This window comes from Corvus moneduloides, chromosome 2 (assembly GCF_009650955.1).
Source record: "Corvus moneduloides isolate bCorMon1 chromosome 2, bCorMon1.pri, whole genome shotgun sequence".
NCBI lineage: Eukaryota > Metazoa > Chordata > Aves > Passeriformes > Corvidae > Corvus > Corvus moneduloides.
In genome coordinates this window covers 104,680,281-104,702,061 of record NC_045477.1, presented here as the reverse complement: position 1 = coordinate 104,702,061, position 21,781 = coordinate 104,680,281, and the positions used below count along the sequence as shown (strand labels likewise).

At 38.3% G+C, this 21,781-nt stretch overlaps 1 protein-coding gene across 5 annotated transcripts in view; it reads right to left on the bottom strand.

The window, feature by feature from the left end:
* Positions 1–21,781, bottom strand: part of FRMPD4 (FERM and PDZ domain containing 4) — a 342,726-nt gene that overhangs the window by 245,983 nt on the left and 74,962 nt on the right. The gene's annotated exons all lie outside the window — the stretch shown is intronic.

Sequence of the window (21,781 nt, the reverse complement as noted above, 5' to 3'; positions counted from 1 at the left end):
CATGAACTACTTTTTTTTCTGGCCTTTCACCTTGGGAAACAAAAGCTAGCGGAGCTTCAACAAAAGTCTAGAAAGTAATTATGAAAATGCAGATTTGCAAAACTGAAATTCACATTTATTTGTATTTTGTAGAAATAAATAAACCAAGTAAGTCAGACACATTTCTTATTTCTGACAATAAATCTCTTACCAGTTTGTGGGGGTTTTGGTTTGGTTTGGTTTTAAAAAAATGGAGTATCTCTCCATTGTACCCATCAAACAGTGGTCTCCCAGCAATGGTAGCCTGAGGTTTCTAATCCAGTCAAGGAAGAACCCTTCCTTAAATCTTAAGGGGGGAAGAAAACTGCAAAAATAACAAACTAGCAATTTTTTAATACAGTGTTATATAAACTTTTACATAATTCACCACACTGCTGAATAGAAAACGTTATGTGAAAGGAATCATCACTTTCAATAGCTTATGATCAGCCTTTCTACACAACAAACCATCCTAACACAGTTGTCCTAAAAAACATGCTTCAGATATCATTAAGTCTGAACCAGAAAACAGATGCTTAAAAATAACTTTTGCACTTCTAACCTTTTAGACTGCATCGTTCAATTATGCATGCTTTTCTGAATATCAGTCTGGAAATAAAATAGAGCTCTAAGTATTACCCAGAAGGAAAATAAAATATTAAAAAAAAGGGAGAGAATAACACATCCTGCAGGCACAAAGAGGATGTGGCTCCCGTAAGGCTGCAGCCCAGCGCCGCCCGGCAGCACGCCAGGAAGAGAGCACGTGCATTGGAAAAGAGTTGCATGATGGGCAATAGTAATGCAAGAGTTAAATGTTACAAAACTACTTTTTCCAGTCATCCTCAGACGAAGTAAACACATCAAGAGGGAAATGGAGAGCAAAATAGGACACTGCTAATGGAATTTCAGTGGTCTTTATTTCTAGTCTTCAAAATAAACAAGAGCAGAAGTGAGAGATCTGCAAAACAGTGAGCAGCTGGAGGACAGGCATAAAGCTATGATTGATCAAAACCTCTCCAAAACATATTTACTAAGGTAACAGGAACAGAACTCAATATCCTGCAGCAATATTCAGAGTAGATGGGGAAAAAAGGAAGGATTCTTAAAGCTTTTTTAAATTACTGCAACCACATCATGAGAAACATCTACAAATGAACAATCACATACAATGTCTAAAGAAAATATTAAAAAATGTCTCTCTTATCACATTATAATACAACAGGGATCTCAGTGCTGACACGGAGACAAAAGTCAACACCAATGCAACTTTGTCACTGTTAAACGAAATTTCAAGTGTGCATTGTTAGGGCTTGAGGGAGGAATTAAGCCAGTTGGGCACACTCCCACTGATACAAAAGAGGCAAACCTTCAATATACAATCCTACCATCAAATATCATATTTCTTCTGTCTTAGTCCACAAAGCCAAGCTGCATGTAGACAACAGCTACTGAAAACAGTTGGGAAAACCTACAGAACCACTGACTGAACTCCAGAAATGAGAACATTTTCAGTCACGCAATAGTGCTTTTTAGAAAAATTGGAGCAAAAAGATAAATACTTGCCCCCTAAGGGGGCAAGTATTTAAACTGCTGTTTGTTTATATCCCTAAATTCCTAAGTTAGAGAATCTCTTTTTGTGACCTTAAACAGTGAGGAGTCGCTACACAATCAACTGTGTATAGGGGGTGGGGAGGTATTACTCAGCAGACATCACACTGAAAGATAAGGTGGCCTCCAAATTTGTATCTTACTCATAATTACTTATGTTACAGAAATCACTGTACATGTTTCCATGCCTCACATGGAAACAATCTGCCTGTTGCACCTGCAATGCAAGTTTAAATTTTGTACATGTCAGAGTTTTCTACTGATGATGCTCAATTTCTTGGGTTCAGAATATGCAGTACAGAAAAAAATACCAGAGATGCACAGATGCACAGAAGTGTAAAGAAAAAGAGAATATGGGAGTATCACCCAATGTAGGACATGCCTGCCTCAAAAGAAAACAAAAAACAAAAAGTCCCCACACCAAAACACTAAAAAAGTCATCCTTAAACACCAGGTATCTTCAGTCTTGTCTACATCAAGAGTTGCTGCTATGCAAGGAGGAAAACACTCAAACTTGATTGGTGCACACAGGTGGATGGCATTTTTTAAGCATGCCTCTACACAGGAATGCAAAAAACACTAACACAAGAAGAAAAAACACGCAGTCCATGCCTTGCCACTTAAAGTTATGAATGTTTGTTCCAGTTTCTGAGTGGTTCTTTTGTTTGTTTTTTGTTGGTGTTTTTAGGGGGATTTTTTGTTTTGTTTTTTTGTTCTTGTTGGGTTTTTTCCCTGGTTTGACTTTGTTTGGAATAGGCAATGCCAGTGTATTTTCAACTAATTTGAAATGAAGGGGAGTCTGTATGGGAGGCCTAACAAAAGCGCTTGCATAATACAGCAAAACTTCCTGAATGCCCACAGTCATTGTTTGAATTCGGAAGCAAAAAGGGAACTGCCATCTTCTCCTGCCAAAGGCTCAAAATTACACATTCAGATTCCAGCAGAAGACTTGCAAGAGTTTAACAGAAATAATGATAGCCTGTTCATCAAATGGCTGCCAGGTACAAAGGCTTTATATACCTCTTATTCCCACTGTCTGAATGATGCTTTTAGAAAGAAAAAAAAGTCATTTGCTTTGTACAGACTTTACAGTCCCCAGGCTTTTCTTTTTTTTCCTCTATTCTCTTCCCCCCAGGAAAAAGAGTCTGCATAAAAGAAAAAGAATTCTCAGTTCTAGAGTTACTGGTCAGATTTTCCTGTGCATAGGTGGAATTTACTGTAGTAGTAACTCCCTTTCATCAGCATCATATCTGATTTGGTGTTATTTCAAACTTGATACATGTTAGTGGTTTTGGTCTGTCATATGAAGTGACAGTAATGCTTCTGCAGAGCAGTTTTCTTTGGATTTTTTTTTTTATTTAATCCTTGCACTTTTCAACAGATAGCTTTCAAAAGTATAAAAAATATATATTAGGTAAAGCTTAAACTTGCTTACATAAGCAAAAAAATAGCTGTAAGTAAAGATTTGGTTCTAACTGACTACTTTAAAAATAATTACCTGGATAACCTCACAAAATGCTTCCCAGAAAACACTTTTTACATGTAGGCAAAAAAATGCAGTCTCTTTTTTAATATAATCTCTCTTGACTATTTACAACTCTTATGGTTACTCTCATTCATATTGTATTAAATTCAGATTAACAACCTAGGCATCTCAACAAATCTCTTCGAATCACAGGATGGCTTGCTGAAGCTGCTAAATGCCTTAAAAAATCAGGCATAAAAGTTAATAAAAGTATGAAGAGAAGCAACAAATGCAAACACCTAGGGAAAAAAAAACCCAAACCATTAATAAAAGGTGACTGGATAGTAAGGTAGATAACACACAATTATCACCACAACAGCCTCTGTACTCATGTCTCAAGAAAAACTATCATCTGCATTGCAGTGCTCTTGAAACTTATTTTTCTCTTAGTATATCTGATTCCACCATTTTGGTCAGGTTTAATTCTGTTTCATTGGTGTGCTGTATAATTAACAGCCAAGCAACATGATTTTCCTGCAGAATCCCAACCTGTAAGACAAGACATTTCAGATGTGTTTTCAGCTGCCTTAGTATGGAGATATAAACTGGTGAGTTCCAAGCTTCATTACACATACTCACTTTTTGAAATGCAAGTTATGGTGAATAACCACCATATAAACACACTCTTAGAGGTGATCATGAGCTGCTGAAAGCTGCTCCAAACCTACAGTGCAGGTGGCAAGTATAGATGCAATTGGGGATTCCTACATCAGGGAGCATGGAAGAACTGCTGAAAGGGATACAGAATGATGCGTCCTTGGGAAGTCAGCTCCTTCCCAGCTGACCAGCTACAGGAGATGCTGGGACAGACACAGTCCTTTGCAAGAGTCTCAGCTCCTGAGCTTCTTAGCAAGTGATGGCACAATGTTGTATGAAGTTTATATTTTTATATGCAAAGAAAGATTGGTCATACCTGAATCACTACATAATCTATTAATACTACTTCTTATTGGGAGATGCAAAAATAATAGCACTGAATTCTGATGATAAAGTTTGTCTCTAACAATAAAAGGAACAAACAACAAAAAGTCTGCATTAGGAAAACAACGGAGGGATAGCTATTTCAGCTTTCCTCAACATGAATTGTGGCAGATACTGTCATCCAGGCACCAACCAGAGTCTGTATTTATAAAGTTAAACACAGACTAGACAGCCATTATCTTCACTGACTTCCTTATTTGAGAGGCTGGTTTTGAGTAAGGGCAATGAAACAGAAATAAATCTGGATGGAGTTTCAAATACCTTTGGACAACAAAGGTAAAGATCGATCCCTGACAAGACAGAAAGCATTACCTTATTCTTAGGTCTTTCTTACACTCATACACACACTTTAACTTCAAAACCTAATTATTTTACAAGGACCCAGCACAGCTTGGAGACAGGCTTGCCACAAAATACAGAAAATTGCAAAACCTTGCGGGAAACAAACCCAGTAACAGAGTCAAGCAAGGCAACAGCATTCCATTACATCACACACTCTTTAGAGGCCCCTCAGTGCTTTTGTAACAAAATAGGCTTAAAGAACAAAGGATACAGCGCCAGCTGCACCAGACTCCCAGCAAGTTGGTTTAGCCCTGGTCCCAAAAGCTTATGATCTTTTCTTAACTTTCATAACAGTATTCAGAACTCAAAGAACATTTTGTCATTAGTAACAAAGCTGGTGCCTCCTGGTTCCTTCAGGATAAAAAATGATACTGAAATTTAAATTCATTATTTCTAGTAAGGACCTCACTTTGGTTTTGTTCCTCCCTTCCTAGATCTTCTTCATAGAAGCTGAAGAAAAAGCTTCTTGTCTTAGTTACTGTTACTTGCAGCTATATAACAAGAAGAGGAAGAAAGGTTGAACGTCTCTTTCTAGAGCAGGTGAACACTATTTGCTTCTTCCCCTGCAAAGATGAGAAAATAAGTTACACTAATATTTTTTCAGACTTCTGGTTTCTTTGAAGCATAGGGAAATTACACACTGCTGCTGTCCCATAACTAAGAAAAAAAAAAACCAAATAACCCAAGCCAACCAAAAAAAATCTCCATGGGGGAGAAAAAAAAAAATCAGCAAGACTCCAATGCTATGCAAGAAACAAAGCAGAATTCAAAAGAAAGGATCTCAAACCCCTTTCACCCTGAACTGGCATATAAAACCTCCAGGGACCTACAGATTGATTTGCAGGCAGGTTCAAAGTCTGAGCAGTGGGACTGATCTCTGGCAGAAAAAGAAGCACCACTGACTATATTTTAAACACTGCTTTTACTCTTCACTGGTGTGCCTTCATGGATAACTTCAATATAGATGTATAAGTATATAATATAAACATTTTTGTTATTTTTAAATATATGAAAAACTAATGTATTTTTCTAAGAATAAAAGACCGTAAAACAAACATCGGGTATTTGCAGAAGGATCGTGTAAATGTATTATCCAAATGCTGTTCTCATCACATGAACATACTTGCTTTCTTTTGGAGTTCCCAAGAGTTTTGCCTAACAAAACAAGTCAAGGAAAGAAAAAGGATGATTCTTCACTGTTAAAACGTGGGTATTTTTGCTGAAAGTGCACACAAGAAAGATAATAACTAGCTGACTCTAAGAAAACTGCCAAGGTTTTCTGCAGTATGTTACCGATATGTTCAAAATGTTCCCATTAAGACACGAATTTTTTTCTTTCCAACAATTTTTCATTTTACTATGAAACAATCAAGCATCTTCAGGTATTTTCTCTTTTATAGAAAGGGAGAGTACACTCAAATGGTTGAGCATCTCAGTAATCACAAAGGAAATTGGTACTTAACATGAATTCAGATCTCTTGATGCCTCACCCTATCCTTTATGAAGTGTACATTCACTTTGTGGAAAACACAGCTAGAATTAAAATATTTCATAGCAGATGCAAATCATTCCAATAACCTGAGGAAGTTATGGTACAGTCTTAAACACAGTGCAAATATACTCCTATTATAACTCACCCCAGTTTCAGTCTCCTCATACAACCCCCTGCAGTAGCACAATGTAATACAGGCATTCTCACCTAAACAGGTCTTTTTCATTCTTATTCTTGTCTTTCATTAAGCAGTGCCAACCATGCTGCAAGTTGTTCACCAAACAAAACTGCAGATAAATTTAGCCTGCTATTATTAAAATATAATCTTCATTTTATTTTCTAATTACCATCCCTCCCATCTTCTGCAGAGCCCTGACTGCTCACATGAAGCTTGGCAGTTCCCAAACCATTAGAATGTTTTAGACCAAAGCCTGTTACCACATATGATCGAGTATTTACACACAAACACTTCATTGAAAATATTTAGCAGATTAATTTCTCACAAATACTGAGGAATAGCATACTATGCAAGAGGGAGAGCTGCAAATCTCTTAAGATTTCTTCTGCTGTTACTTGAATTTTTTTTTTCACAGAATCATAGAATCAATGAAGTTGGAAAAGACCTCTGAGATCAAGTCTGACTTTTGAGCCAACACCCCCCTGTCAACCAGACCATGGCACTGAGTGCTGAGCCCAGTCTTTTCTTAAACACCTCCAGGGACGGTGACTCCACCACTGGGCAGTCCATTCCAGCATCTAATCACTCTTTCTGTGGAGAAATTCTTCACAAACCTCCTTCAACCTAAAGCTCCTCTGGCGTAGCTTAACACTATGTCCTCTTGTCCTGTTGCTGGTTGCCTGGGAGAAGAGGCCAATGCCCACCTAGGTACAACCTGCTTTCAGGTGGTTGTAGAGAGTGGTAAGGTCTCCCCTGAGCCTCCTGTTCTCCAGGCTAACCACCCCAGGTTCCTCAGCCACTCCTCATAGGCCATATGCTCCAGACCCTTCCCCAGCTCCGTTACCCTTCTCTGGACTTGCTCCAGCACCTCAGTGTCCTCCCTGGAGGGAGGCGCCCACAACTGGACATAGGACTTGGGGTGTGGTACAGGGGAAGAATCACTTCCCTAGTCGTGCTGGCCACTATTTCTGATCCAAGTCAGGATGGAATTGGCCTTCTTGGCCACCTGGTTACACCCTGGCTCATGTTCAGCTGCTGTTGATCAGCACCCTCAGGTCCTTCTCTGCTGGGCCACTTTCTAGCCACTCTGATCCAGCCTGTAGCACTGAAGGGGGCTCCTGTGGTCAAAGGGTAGGACCCAGCACTTGGTCTTGTTGCACCTCATACCATTGGTCTTGTCCTACCTATCCAGCTTGTTCAAGTCCCTCTCTGCAGAGTCTTCCTACCCTCCGGCAGATCGACACTCTGACCCAACTTGGTATCGTCCGTGAATTTGCTATGCTAGACTCAATCCTCTTATCCAGATCATCAAGAAAGACTCTAAGCAGGAATGGGCCCAACACTGATCCCTGGGGGACACCAAAACTGACCAGATGCCGACTGGGTACAGCACCATTCACCACCACCCTTTGGGGCTGGTCATCCAGCCAGTTCTTAACCCAACAAGAAGTGCACCTGTCCAAGCCGTGGGCTTCCAGCTTTTCCAGGAGCATGCCGGAGTACTGCTGAGGATGAAGGCATAAATCAAAGTGATGCTAAAAAAATCTATAAAACAATCATTTTCATACACCTCCCTGTTCTCAGGATGTTTGTTTTTACTAAGCATAAATAATATTCTAATTTATCACTGTGTTATGGAATGCCCCTTGTCCTTCCTCTGCCAATGCAAACTGATAATGAACAAGATGCGAACGGTGTGAGTGGCAGTCAGAAGAAAAGAGCCCAATCTACAGCATAGGAGGATGGGCAAGAGGAGCAGATTTATAAACACAGGCTAGATGGTAGCATTGGAAATAAAAAAAGCCAAGGACCAATAACAGAAAAATAACTCACTACCTGGGAAGCACTGCAGTTAACTATATTATTTGTATTTACTCGCAGACTGCGAGAGGAACAGATAGGTAATCAAGATGATGAATCTAGGCAAGCAACTAGGGAGGAGGACTGAAAAATAAAGTTTCCAAATATTTTTAACAGTAACAAAGAATACTTGTTCTTTGCTTGACATTCTTGGTTAAGCAAAATTCTTGGGACCTCCAAAAGAAAGCAAGCATATTCCCATTATGGGAACATTATTTGGTTAATACATTTGCATTCCAAAATGCCAGCAGCCTTCTGCTCTGTCCTTTTACCACAACTGACTGGTGTCCCATCATTAGAGATCTGCCACGTTTCAGAAGGCAGCAAAACTTGAACCTAACATTTCGTATCTCACAAGACCCCAACTCAGATAAACATTCCAATAGCAACTAATTTGGTATGCATATTTAAAGTTTTAATAAATTATTGCTTTACTTGAGGTCCTCCATTTCATATAAGGAACTTCTAATCAATGTTTTTCTCTGAATGCCTTTGAAATTTACTCTTTTTTTTAAATGCTTTTATACCATTATTTTCCACAGTCCCACACTATTTAAGAAGGTTTCTTTGAAATCTCTCAACTTTTGATTAGATGCCTTTCATCACATGTAATTCTCTTTAAAATTTTGCATATTTCTCGGGCTTTATAATATAAACTCTTTAGGTTTAAAATCTTTGCCCAGTGAAAATAACTTTCTTTTTTGTATTTTCTAACAATCCTTTGTGCAACATAAAAATACTGTAAAACATGCAATCCTGCACATTAAATATGACAAAGGAACAAGACCTTATCAATGTATATAAGTATCTGAAGGGGGGCATGCCAAGAGAATGGAGCCAAGCTCTTCTTGGTGGTGCCAGGCAATAGGACAAGAGGCAATGGGTAGAAACTAGAACACAGGAAATTCCACATGAATGTAAAACTTCTTTACTGTGTAAGTGACCGAGCGCTGGAACAGGTTGCCCAGAGAGGTTGTGGAGTCTCCCTCACTGGAGATATTCAAGCACTGTCTGGATGCAATCCTGTGCCATGTGCTCTGGGATGACCCTGCTTGAGCAGGGAAGTAGGACCCTATTTGTATATGCACAACTCATGAAAAACACAAGTTTGATTTCTACTTAATGACAACACTGCTGGACCTACAGCAATGGTCTAGATATGAACAAGCAATGAGTGTCACTCCCAAGAGGGTAAGTATAATAATGTGAAATAAAAGACTGCACTAACTGATATTTTAAAACAGTCATCTAAAGGGTAAATTTCCAGAGGAAACAGGTATTATACTAATGTAACAGGAAACTAGATTAGAAGGTTCAATCTCCATAATTACCAAAGGAAGGAACTAACAAATTTCTATTCCTATGTTTCTATACAAGAATATTCATTAACAGTAGATTAAAATGCATTCCTGTAGAGGATTCTTTGTTATAAAGCCTACCTGCATAAGGGAAGACCATTGATTGTAAGGAGTAACTCAGAGAAAGAAAAGTATATTATCTAACATACCTGCTTAAACTTTTTTAACTTTTTTTTTTTTTTTTTTTTTTTTTTTTTTGTTGGGGGCGGGGGTGGGGGGGTGTCTGTAAAAGACGCCTTAGAAGAAGGATCCAGGAAAAAAACAACTGTTTGATGATTCTGTGAATCCATTATACCAACCAAACTGCCCCACAAACTACAAATTGAAGAAAATAAGTACTCAGGATTACAGCAGTCATTTGTATTTTAGTAGTGACAACCAGTGACTTTAAATTGGAACAGTTAGGGTGAAATCTACTACACAGAAGGAATAGCTCGCAACAGTGGCAGAAAACTAGGTTTGGCATTTTGAGTAACAGTCTTTGATGAAGCCAACTGGAATTGGCTGGAGTCAATTATTTGAATTTTTTTTTCCCTTTCACCAAAAAGGTTTTCACCTGGTCTGTTCTTCCGGGGAAAATACCTGCTGGCTGACATTGGAATCTAGCAAACATCCATCAAAATAATACCAAGAAAATCTGAGAGACAAAAATATTGATTAAATAAACACCCGTAACAACATGAAGCAATTATTTAGTACCCTAGGTATATCAGTATGCATTTTATTCTTAGCATGTTTAACTAAGGTCTGCAGGACATCTGGCAAGCCTTACACAAAGGAGTAAAAGTGAAATGTGGCTTTTAGGTTGTTTTTTGGGGGTTAAGGGCTTTTTGCTTGAGAGACAATGTATGCTTTTAAACCTCAGCTTAGGTATTTTTCCTATGATTCTAGGAAATGATTCAGCAGTTGAGCTGATTTACTAATGAACCAAATGAATGCTATAGGGATGCACCAAATGAAAAGAAGAAAATAGGACTCATTAATTTTGTAAAGCAATAAAATCTTGGTGGAAAGAACAGCAGAAATTAAGAATCAAAAGTATTTTCAGTTCAGAGTTATTGCAGCATTATTTTAGATCTTAATAATGATAATTTGGTGATAATTTGGAATTTACCTTTAAAGCTTAAGATCCTGGATTACAAAAAATTATATCATGGCCACTTTTTTTTTTTTTTTCTTTTATTTCCCAAGTCTTTTAACTGGGAAAAAGTACTTCATTTATTTCATGTCTGAGATGGGAGCAAATTCATGAAAGGACAGTTATTTCCCATTTCTGAAATATATGGGAATCAGGCCTCATCATGCAGCTCATATGATACAACTTTTATTTTCCTATCCAAAAATAACTCTGCTATTAAACAAAATGAGGTTTTCAATTTCTAAAGAAGATGTCACAATTGGAGATTAGTAAATTGTAGGAAATACTGCAACATTTTTCTCTCCAGCCTATAGCGACGTTACAAAAATCAATGTTTGTACATAACAAGCTCTTCCATTCAGCAAATAGTTTAAGATAGATTTCAGACAGTTTACTACATTTATGAAAGATAATTTTAGTCATGATACTGTGATTTGTAGACAAATCTTGACTGACAACTCGACTGCCAGATTTCACAACTAAAAGTTCAGAGAGCTTCTGCATTTTCAGTGATGTATATTTCTTGTGATTCATCACACAAAGACTATGAGAAACGGAAAGGAGGGGAGATCACTGATGTTTCTTAGACAAAAATGCCCCAGAAAAAACCCAAACAACAAACTAAACTAAAAGACTGCAAAAACAAAAACCAAGACAAAACCAAACAATTAAAGAAAACAGAATTACTCTTGTCAGAGCTACCCTGACAGCTCATCACATAGGGCTGGTCTTGCTTCCTCAGTACAGCTCCTCAGCTGTAGCTATGCCAGGCTCATGAACCACAGTTCTGACACAAACACCAGCATCACTGATTTTCACCTTCCAATGTCACAGGATCAAGATCTTCCTTGTCTTACCAGTAACCAGCTGTAAACCAAATGCAAGGCTGTCGTCAAAGCAGAAAGTTTTGTGCTTGCAGATCTGCAAATCACCCTCTTAATAGCAGTGGAAGACTGCCAGTCCTGAGCTGCATAAATAATGGAACTAGAACTCGCCAAACTGAGAAATGAGAAATAACAAGGCTGGCTATACAACTGAAGATGGGATATGGAAGACAATATGAGAGCTTTGACAATAAGAATAACTTTGTAAGCCAAGCCTTATTCAATTTCTTTCTTAAGAAATTATAATATTCTCAAGATAACTTGCACTTTCAGAGCTACAAATCTACAAATGTCCTTAAAGGGAACACCCACACATTGTCACCCTTAAAAGGAACTGCCACAGCAAGTGTCAGGTAGAAAATAAAGCACTGTATTTACTAGAAACAAACTTAAAGACAGTGAACCTCACATCATGAAAAAGTAAGACAGCTTGAACAGAAATCCTCAAATTTCTAACAGAATATGAATTCCTAAGAGAGCATTTAGAAACCTCAGGGGGACTCCTGAAGTTCATCCTGTCTTATGTACCATCACGAAAAAGATCCAAAAGCTACACAACACGTGCTTCCATGTGCAAAAACCCAACATATGTGCCCAGCAGAGCAAAACAAAACCATCCCAAAGGATGCAGACATTTTAAACACAAAGCATGGGCACCAGCTGACCTCATTGACAGCTTCTCTGCTCTCACCCTGAGCTCCATCATCATTTCCTCACTGTCTCATTCTCTTCAGACTGCTTTTGCAGCAAGTGGACAAAGGAATGCTACATAATCCATGTACATTTTGTTCACACATTGTTAATGCAGCCTTGTACATCTGCCCAGACCTTCAGAAGGGAATACTCTAAACAAATTAATGTAATGTGCAAAATATAACCAGCCCTGTTGCCTGCCTTGTGCTTTCCTTTTAAGACCAGCACATTGCCAGGTTTGCATCTCAGTAGCTGGGCAAGACACAGAGCAAGTTCACCAGAGGTAAAGGCTCAACAAGGTAAAGGAAAAATTAAAAACCTCCTCTGTGGTGATCCTGCTTGTTCACAAGGCTGTTGTTCTCTGCAAAGAACCTTGGCTGGCAGCACTCCAGCTCCTGCTCCCTTGCTGTGTGACGAACACCCCAGTGCAGGGCACGGGGCTGAGCCAGCTCAGCCAGCGCCAGGGCCACACGCCAGCCCTGGCTCAGCCATTCAAATCCTTCCTCTCATGAGAGGCCCTCTTGCCTTTTCAGTGCCTGAGATTATCTCAGCCTAAAGAGCACAACTCCTTCAGGTCTGGAAGGTGCTCGTGGTGGTTTTGCAACGTTAAAACCACATTTAAAGTGCTTGGAAAGAAAATAATAACAACAACAACAACAATCAAAAAGCCTCCCAATGTCTCCAAGCACTTCATGGTTCAGAAGGATTTCTTTGATTAGGCACCTCTAGAGCAATTTGCTCCAGAACTTACTCTTGGGGTCACCAATAAAAACCTCCTACAGATTTTTAGATCTATAGTGGATGGCTATGTCCATTCATGTTAAAAATCTATTGCTTCTTCTACTGACCTCATCCCTTAGGTACAGAAGTTATTGTGAAAGAGTATACTGCAGGTCACTTCTGTCACTACATTAACAGCTTTTCCAATTTCATTGTCAAGACTTTCCCTCTCCCCCCACCTAAATGCTCAGTCCTTCTCTACCACATTAATGAGCAAGCTGGAAAATGGCACACTCTGGCAATTTCAACTGCTTGGGAGGTTTCTTGCCCTCTCTGCACAATAACTTTAAAAAACCCCCCAAAAAAACAACAAAGAAATAACAAACCCCCTCCTTTTTGCTTCTTGGAAAACAGGCAAAAAAAATCCTGGTTTTGCAGGTTGGTTTTGGTTTTTTTAAGTCATTCCAATAGCAGCACAGAAGAATAGCTCCTGTTTCCTCTCATTCACATCAAATTTTGAAAGCAGAAAGCACACGTTCAGCTTCTTGATGTTAAGATCCACCCTGTGTTCAAACCATTAGCAATGGCTCAGAGGGCCACCAGCACCCTGTTTTCAGACACAAGTGCCTCAAAGTTCTGCTACTTGTGGATAAAGGGCATTGGCTCTATGGAGATTCTTACAGGGTGAGGGTAGGGGGAGTGTTTGCATAGAATTAATGAAGAAATGAGAGGGTTAATAATTTTTTTCCCAATTTTTAATACAGGAAACATACAGAGAAATCCACTATCTAAAAAAAAATTGAGGTTTTGAATGCAGCTAGAAAATGCCTATTGGACAGCTGAACATTTCACAATCATTTTTCCTGTTCAGTCACAAGTAGTAATGAGATTAGCTTTTACCTAAAGTCTAAACCAAAACAAACACTATATCCATTGTCTGTCCTCTGACTGTTCAAAAAACTGTTCTCTGCCATCTGAACACCTCCTATGGATAAAACTAAGCTTATTTGGCTTCACTGGAAACTGTGCTTCCTCGCATGCCCATACCCAGTGGAAAGCCTCATGCCACAGACTGCACAAGGCCTGTGGCTGCTGGGAGCCTTCAGCAAGCACACATCATGTCAGAAGCCCTTAATTCACCAGTAACACAGCTCCCCAGCTCACTGCTGCTTATAACCAAGGCTCTGATAATGTTTCATAACAGGTTATCCCTTTCATAAGAACCTTTGTATTAGTGTAAATGTGCAAATCTTTAAAATTTCCTCTTCTTTCAGTTCAGTAGGCGCACAGCATGCACATATAGCATAGGCAGCTTCTGGTGTAGTAGCGTGCTTATTCCATAAATAATTATGTATAAACAAAAATATGAATGGAACGTCTCTATAAGTAAAATACACAAGTGTTAAAATGATTGCTTGCATATTAAGCAGAGATAACATGACAAGTAATTTTGGTATTCTCAAGCATATTCCCACAGGGTAAAGAATTATCAGCTACCTTGGGAACACAGTTATTTTTAATGATAGAAAGGTCATTTAACTATCTGACAAACACTTTCAAAGAAATATGTACTTTCAGTAACACTAAAAACTTTAATGAGAATCTAGATCAAGCTGTCCAAATATTTTCATCCAAATATTCACCCCTTCTCCCAAAGTGTGATTCCAAAACCAAACCAAACAGAAAACCAAACCAAACAAAGAAAAAAAAATAAAATCCACCCCACTCACTCATAAAACCTACTTGGTAACTGCTTATCATATTTCTCCTTTAGAATATGCTAGGGAACAAATGGGAATTTGGAGTTCCTTAATGAGTGTCTTGGCCACTGCACCAAACTGTGCGTGGAGCAAGACTCTTGTTTCCACAGCATGAAATGTATGCAGTATTCACAGACAGGAGAAAAAAAAAAAAAAAATCTAGCTTTAAACTGTTGAAAATCAGATTTTTCAGTTCACCTACTAAAAGAATTCCTGCACAGTTCTTACTACAGGAGAAAAAAGCTGACTAAAATAGCAGTGCATGCTAATCTAGTTCAATGTTTTATTTCCTTCAGTTTTCAGTAGTGAATAATACTTTTTATTTATTAAAATACCAGGTCAAAAACACATTCAGTAAGTTTTTATGAACTGCTTCACATAACAATATTACAATATTCTGCTTGTATCACCACATAGGTGTTACTGCTACTTATGAGAGAACAGCTACAGATGTAGAGGTGATCCATGAAGATTTTGAAATTAAATAAAACACACATCAGACTACAAGAGAAGACAAAGAGAGGGAGAGAAAGACTAGATTGAATATTCACTGCAGTGAATCATAGGCAACTGACTCTTCCCTATGAATAAGCAAATAACCTGAATGTTCTTTAAATGTTTGGTTTTGTAAAAAACTGGAGGAGTTAAGGCTCTAATAATTTTTGCAGTATGATAAGTCACTTAAAATCCAAGTTTGCGATGGAAGCTTCTATTTAAAAGAGCTATCCATAGATCATATTACTTTTGGTAAGCCTTCAGTGATCTCTCTACAGTACTTATAGTCAATGCAATAATGAACTAGATTATGTCCAAGCACTGAACTACATGCAAAATCCCATCACAATATCTTTGTCTCATTCTCCAAAAACCCTCTCTCCTGACATTGCTTTGTACAAATTTACAGAGCTTCATGCATTAGCAGCAAGCTTGCCAAACAGCTTTGTCCCCTCCAAAGAGCAAGATCCCACCTTGTGACAGATGTCTGACAACCATAAAGAGGTTCAACCACCAGTAAGACTGCAAAGAGCAGACAACTCATCTCTATACTCAAAAAAACCCGTGTAAGTAATTACATCCTTTCTTACTGAATTGCCTAGATTAGCCAGGAATAGTGATTTATAAATTAAGGCAGTTCATCTTAAAGTTGTGTCCAAGGAGTTGCTAAAAGGCATAACTCTTTTACATTACGAAAAAAGTAGAACATCTGATGTAAAATCATCTCAATAAATGTTGCATAATATGAATAGAAAAATATGCTAGCAAATTATTACAATACAGTGCAACTATGCACTTTTAAACAGAATATGACAAGCTGCTTGCAGCAAAATTTACTTTTGACCATTATTTATTTCTGAATTCCCCAAGTCAGTTTTACAGCAGTCCTTTTCCAGGATGTGCTATAGGTATGAGACTCCAAATGACATTGGCTTAGCAAATGGATAACTATTTGCAGAATCAAATTATTAAATACTTGCTCAGCATAGGAAAACCTAACAAACACACAAACAGGAAAGAACAAGCAGTGGAAGGAACTAACCACACACTGTAAGGTACCAAGAGTGGAAAACTTAGCCAGGAGCCAGGTATCAAACCTGGCTCTCAGTCCCAAACTGAAAGCATAAACAACTCTGTGTTTACCAGATGCAACTCAGCTTCAGAGGGGAACAACCAGAAAGAAATACCATTTTGATCAGCAACTGTTCTTTCAAAATAGACACAACACAATGGGACATGCATGGACCTACAGAGAGACACACAGAACTTCAACCACTGCTGGGCACAAGCAGGCTTTCACCTTGCTCCTTTCCGTGTTCATTCCCTCTCTCCTAACAAACACCTAAACAAAGAGTACCACGAGTTGATGGAGAAAGAAGTACATTTTTTAAAGAATCTATCACACAAAACAAGGTATCAAGTAAAGCTTCACAGCATGTAAGGATGCACCAATCAAAAATTATTTGCAAATCACAAGAACTACATTTCTCAATGTTAGTAGGTTAATAACTCAAGTTTTCAGCACAAGTTATACTCACCTTCTGTTGGCAAAAAAGTCATTTCTGAAAAGGAAGTATTTGATTATACATCCCTTTGACTGTTTTGGCTTAACTCTCCAGGCAAGTTAAGAGGGTTCAAGTAAAAATCATGCATGAAACACTGAGCTTGTGCGTAAAAGCTGCTTCACTGCAGACGGTATTAATTTACCACATACTTAGTTTTCCAACTTGAAATAGATGGTAAAACACACTGGGATTCTGCACTAGGCACTTTATTTTTCCAAACTGAAGCAAACACACAGCCCTTGGAAGTCATGAGGCTTCTTTTGCTCCCAGGAAGAGCATAAGCAAAGACTTCCCAGCTCTGAGGCATAGCAGGGGAGAACAGCTCTTTGCTCCATCTAATGGTGAAAGGGAATAAGCATCTCCATAAGGTTTCACTTCATACTCAGTAAAGTCAACCCGGGGCAACTCGTGCATTTTTTATGTCATAATGGAGCTCGTTTGGTCTGTGTGGTGATAAGGCATGACATAGGTACACAGAGCTGCAGAGGAGGCAGAGGCACAGACACGTTCCTGCTATCAGATCTCAAAACAGGAGCTATGGCTTTTCTCTATGCTGTTTCTGCTTTCTTCCCCAAGTCTCCAGATCCTGTGCAGGAGCTGGCTGCATGTGTCAGACCTCCTGCCATAGGATGGTGATATGAGGGCAGGCAGTCTGGGGCAGGGCCAACAGGACCAACTTCACACAAAAGTACTGGGCAAGAGGCTGAGCACCTCCTGCTGCCAAGCAGGGCATGATCTGGCAACACGGCACTCTCCCCAAGCCAGCCTGCCCCAGTGACCCCAGCGTCTGTTTGAATCTGCCACCAAGGGCATGGATGGAGGGAGACCAGACTACATGGCTGGCTTCCACTCACAGTTCGATGTTTGGCTAAGCAGACATCATTTTTCTGCTGAAGGACTATCAATGAACTCTTACTCTCCAGGGATTCCAAGAGCCCTTACACAGGAAAAGAAAGAATCAGGACAATTTCTGTAAGGCCTAAGACCACAATGCTTGCAGGAAACTTCTGAAATGGTGTAGGAGTTCCTAAATACTGTCCCAGTCTGTCTCTTGTGACACCTCATGGTTCTAGCAAGAGGCTCACACGGTACCATCTTCTGGAATCAGGAAGCACCCACAGGTTTAGACAAACCAAATGATGTGTGGTTTGTTCTCACACAGCAGGTACTATGCTGAGCATCAGGGGGACACAACAAGGTGGTTTTGCTCTTCAGCAGGCCATCTGACCAGAGAGCAGAGGGCACTGTCCCTCCACATTCACACCCAGAGCACAAGTGAGTAAATGTTCACACACCAAACACCACCCACTGCTTACTGTATGACTGTGTTCACATTTCCTTCATAATTCATCAGCTCCTGAACAGACAGCAAAAAATACCTCGTTTGTCCTTTCAGAAAATTAATTAACTTGGAAGTACTAAATTTTGGTGTAAAGATGTTTTCAGTTTTTTATACATCAATGTTCAAGGGAAAAAGACTTTTTAAAAAGTAATTCAGAGTACTCATAGCACTTTAAACAAGCTCAATTTTCAGAAAATAAGGAGGGAAATTTCAGTAGATGGGAATTGGTAGAAAAAAAGAAAAGCCAAACAGAAGCAGAATTCTCTTTTAACCTGAAACAAGACAAAGTGCTGAGTTTTACCCAACATAACCTCTCTTCAAGTCCAGTAATGCAGCACAAGTTAATTCAAATATCTCCTGAAGATAATTGCATCTGTCTGTTAAGACAGTTGGAGCACTCTGCAGGTACAGAAGGTATATTTTATTCTAATTCTGTATTCCATCTAGAAATTTTATAATCTGGTCATCTCCTGGCAATTAATACCTAAATTATATATAGTTTTGTAAAACACTTAATAATTGTATTATTAAAAATAATTGAAACATTATCTCAGCTCATCAAATATTTTGTAGTTTGATTTCTATGAAAATTTGCATATATATTTTACACATGCTTATATATAAAATCATGTTTACTGCTCTATTCCTGCTATACATTCCAAATTCCACAAACACTTAAGACAACACCTGTAAATATTAACTTGATAAAAGCAAATGCAATAGCTTATCTGAAAATGTTTTCTTGTGCTGAATCTTACTCAAGTTTAAAGGAGGAAAACAAAATCATACTTCACTTCTGTGTTTAGGAAGATGTATGATGCAATGCAAGAACTGTCACATGAGAGCCCTGTGCTACTTTCAATAAAAACATCTGTGACCTGCCACTTATATAGCTCATGTCTTGCTGTGAATGTACTCATCCTCTTTGTTGAGGAGACCTCATCCTCTTATTCCTCCATCTTGGAACATAACACGAAATACTTAACATGAAAAAGTGTGGGTTTTCATTTATTTCATGCACACATCACAGAAGAGAATAATTCATACTCACTTCTTTTAAGTTTCAAAAAAAAAAAATATGCCGTAGAAATTTAGCTCTGGGAATGGAGTTAGGTCCTGCATTGATTAGCATTTTCCTTTTCCTAATATGCACTGGTGCTTGTTGGGAGTTTGGCTAACATAAGGAATAATTATTGCTATGATACCCTTACACAATTAAAACATGTAACTTTTCATCATATTTGGAAAAAACACAACCAAAGGTGAACTTTCACTGTCACTCTGCAATAATCAGTGTTGACTAACTTTATACCGGCTTTCTTTTCCCTCAGAATTACAGAAGCATTTTTTTATAAAGTCTCTAAGTCCATTCTTCATTTAGAAAGACGGCAGCAAACAAGCATACACACAAGGCCCAGAATATGAGAATGTTTTGAATTATGTTCCCATCACTACAGAAATAATGCCACTCAGAAGTATGAGATATATATATTCAGTACCTTAGCATCAGTTTGAATAGCTAAATAGAAATAAAGTAAGTACAAATATCCATTATGAAATGAGAGTCAAGACAGAAAGCTCCTTAGGCATAAGAATAAAGATCCATCACTGCCACACCACAGCGCAAATACCAGGGAAAAAGTCCACATTCAGAAACCAAACATTTCAGGATTCATCTACAAATAGCTAGAATAAATTCCTTCTGATAATAGGTAATCACTAGTTCTTACAGGTCCTATAACGTACTGGTCAAAAGAAGAGCAATGCCATCTGTCTAGAGATGCAGCAATGAGCAAATTAAATTGCTTATTTAGTATCAAAGCCCCTAATGTTCTTCACATAAAAAAGAATTAATATATTCAGAAGTGAGGCCATGCAACTCTTCAGAGAAATTTTCCACATGGCAGGGGCTTTCCACATGGGCAGCCACTTGGCAGGGAAACATTGCTGAGGTCAAAGAATTCACAACTTTACACAGAGGCACATACAAGAAACATATAACACAGCTTGACCACAGATAGGTAGGATATTTCTACACTTGACAAAGATGAGACCTAATTTGCTAAAGCCAAGCTTTGAAAGCTCTAAAATATATTACTTACCATATAATTCAACTGTAGCAGGTAGAGCTAAAATGTGCACAGAATTTAGGGTATTAAAATGGAAAGTAGTGAACAGTTAAAACATCCTAGATGCAGTAAAATGTTCAAATTAATGACAGAGGCAAGAGAGGTGGGAGGTTTTTGATGCATCTAATGCCTAAAAAAAATATATAATAATTTAAAAATCCTACCAGCTTTGCAACAGCAGAGCTGAAGATTCAATCCCATCAGCAGAGAGGCAAAGGTATCTTCCTCTGTTCTGTACAATGCTTATGCTGAGATGAGATGTACCTGGTTAAATCTGGATGTTCTCTAGCTCATCTTTAACGTTCTTGCTCTACTCGTTCTCTTGTTCTCCTCTACTACTGCCGTAAGTAGTAAAGGCTTCCTCTACTATACAAGCTCTCCAGAGTTAACTTTCCTTTGGTACACTCCTGGCATTAGACACAACTGAATTAACATTAGTGCAGTTACTACTTGTTTCTTTAACCCCTCCTGTCTTGCCTTCCCTCAGGTACACTAATGCTTTTATCTCCCAGCACTTTTATTCTTTGCTTCAAACACTTTCTTAGGAGTTCGAATGTACAACAAAAATTATATTCCTTTTTTTCATTTATCCTAGAGTCACAGATTGGTTTGGGTTGGGAGAGACCTTAAAGATCATCTAGTTCCAATCCCCCTGTCATGGGCAGAGATGACACTCAGTTAGTTCAGGTTGCTCAAAGACCCATTCAACCTGGCTCTGTGGCCAGGTAGGATGCCAGGTTTTTCTTTCTCCACATGTAATACATTCACTATATTCACATCCACATTTACAAAATGTGTTACCTTTTAGTCTCACATTTATTTACCTAATCTTAATATTCAAAGTGCACTTAAGAGATTTGTATTAAATAAAAATTCTGTTAAACAGTAGGTTCATGAATTTTAATTTTCTCATTAAAAGAATTTTAGCTGATTGCTTCTCTATTTTCATTTTGGTCTCTTTTTCTCCTGCATGCTCCTTTAAAACATATGACTAAAAAGGATATATAAGCCTAAGAGTCTTCACTCTTAGCTGTGATGTATGCACATGCATTTTTTTAAAATAAGTCTCATGTTTTTAAATGAATAGAAGTAAAACCTGAGGGTTTATATCTCAGCAAAGAACAGGTAAAGAAGTAGCAATGAAGGAAGCAGACCATGCAAATCACTGCATTACACAGCATCAAAACAAATGTCTTCTTCATATATGATATTTAAATCCTGAAGTAAAGTATAATTGCATATCCAATGTATCAGCTAAAATCAGGATGTCATATAAGTCTGTCCAATTAGATGACTTACTGTCTAGAAAGGGTAGTTCCTTATTCAGCTCTTGGGTAAGCAGCCAACTTAGGACAATGTTTTGCTAAAACAAGTTAACATTTTACTCCATTGTTTCAGTTATAATACTGATGGGTTTAAAATAGATTTCTGTCTACTTCTCCCGCTTTCCATTTCCCAAAGCGCATTTCTTTCAATTGTGTTCATCATTCTCTATTTTGTTTACAAGGAGGAAGGGGAAATGAGAAAGCAAAGAACTTATATAAAGAGAAAATTGCATAACTATGAAGCTCTACACTTGGCTTCAGGGAGATTTAAATGATGGCTCAGTAATTTCAAACCATATTCCAAAGAGCGTATTGTGATAGACTGTTCCCCATCCTCACCATGTGCCATTCAGAGGAAGGAACTGTGA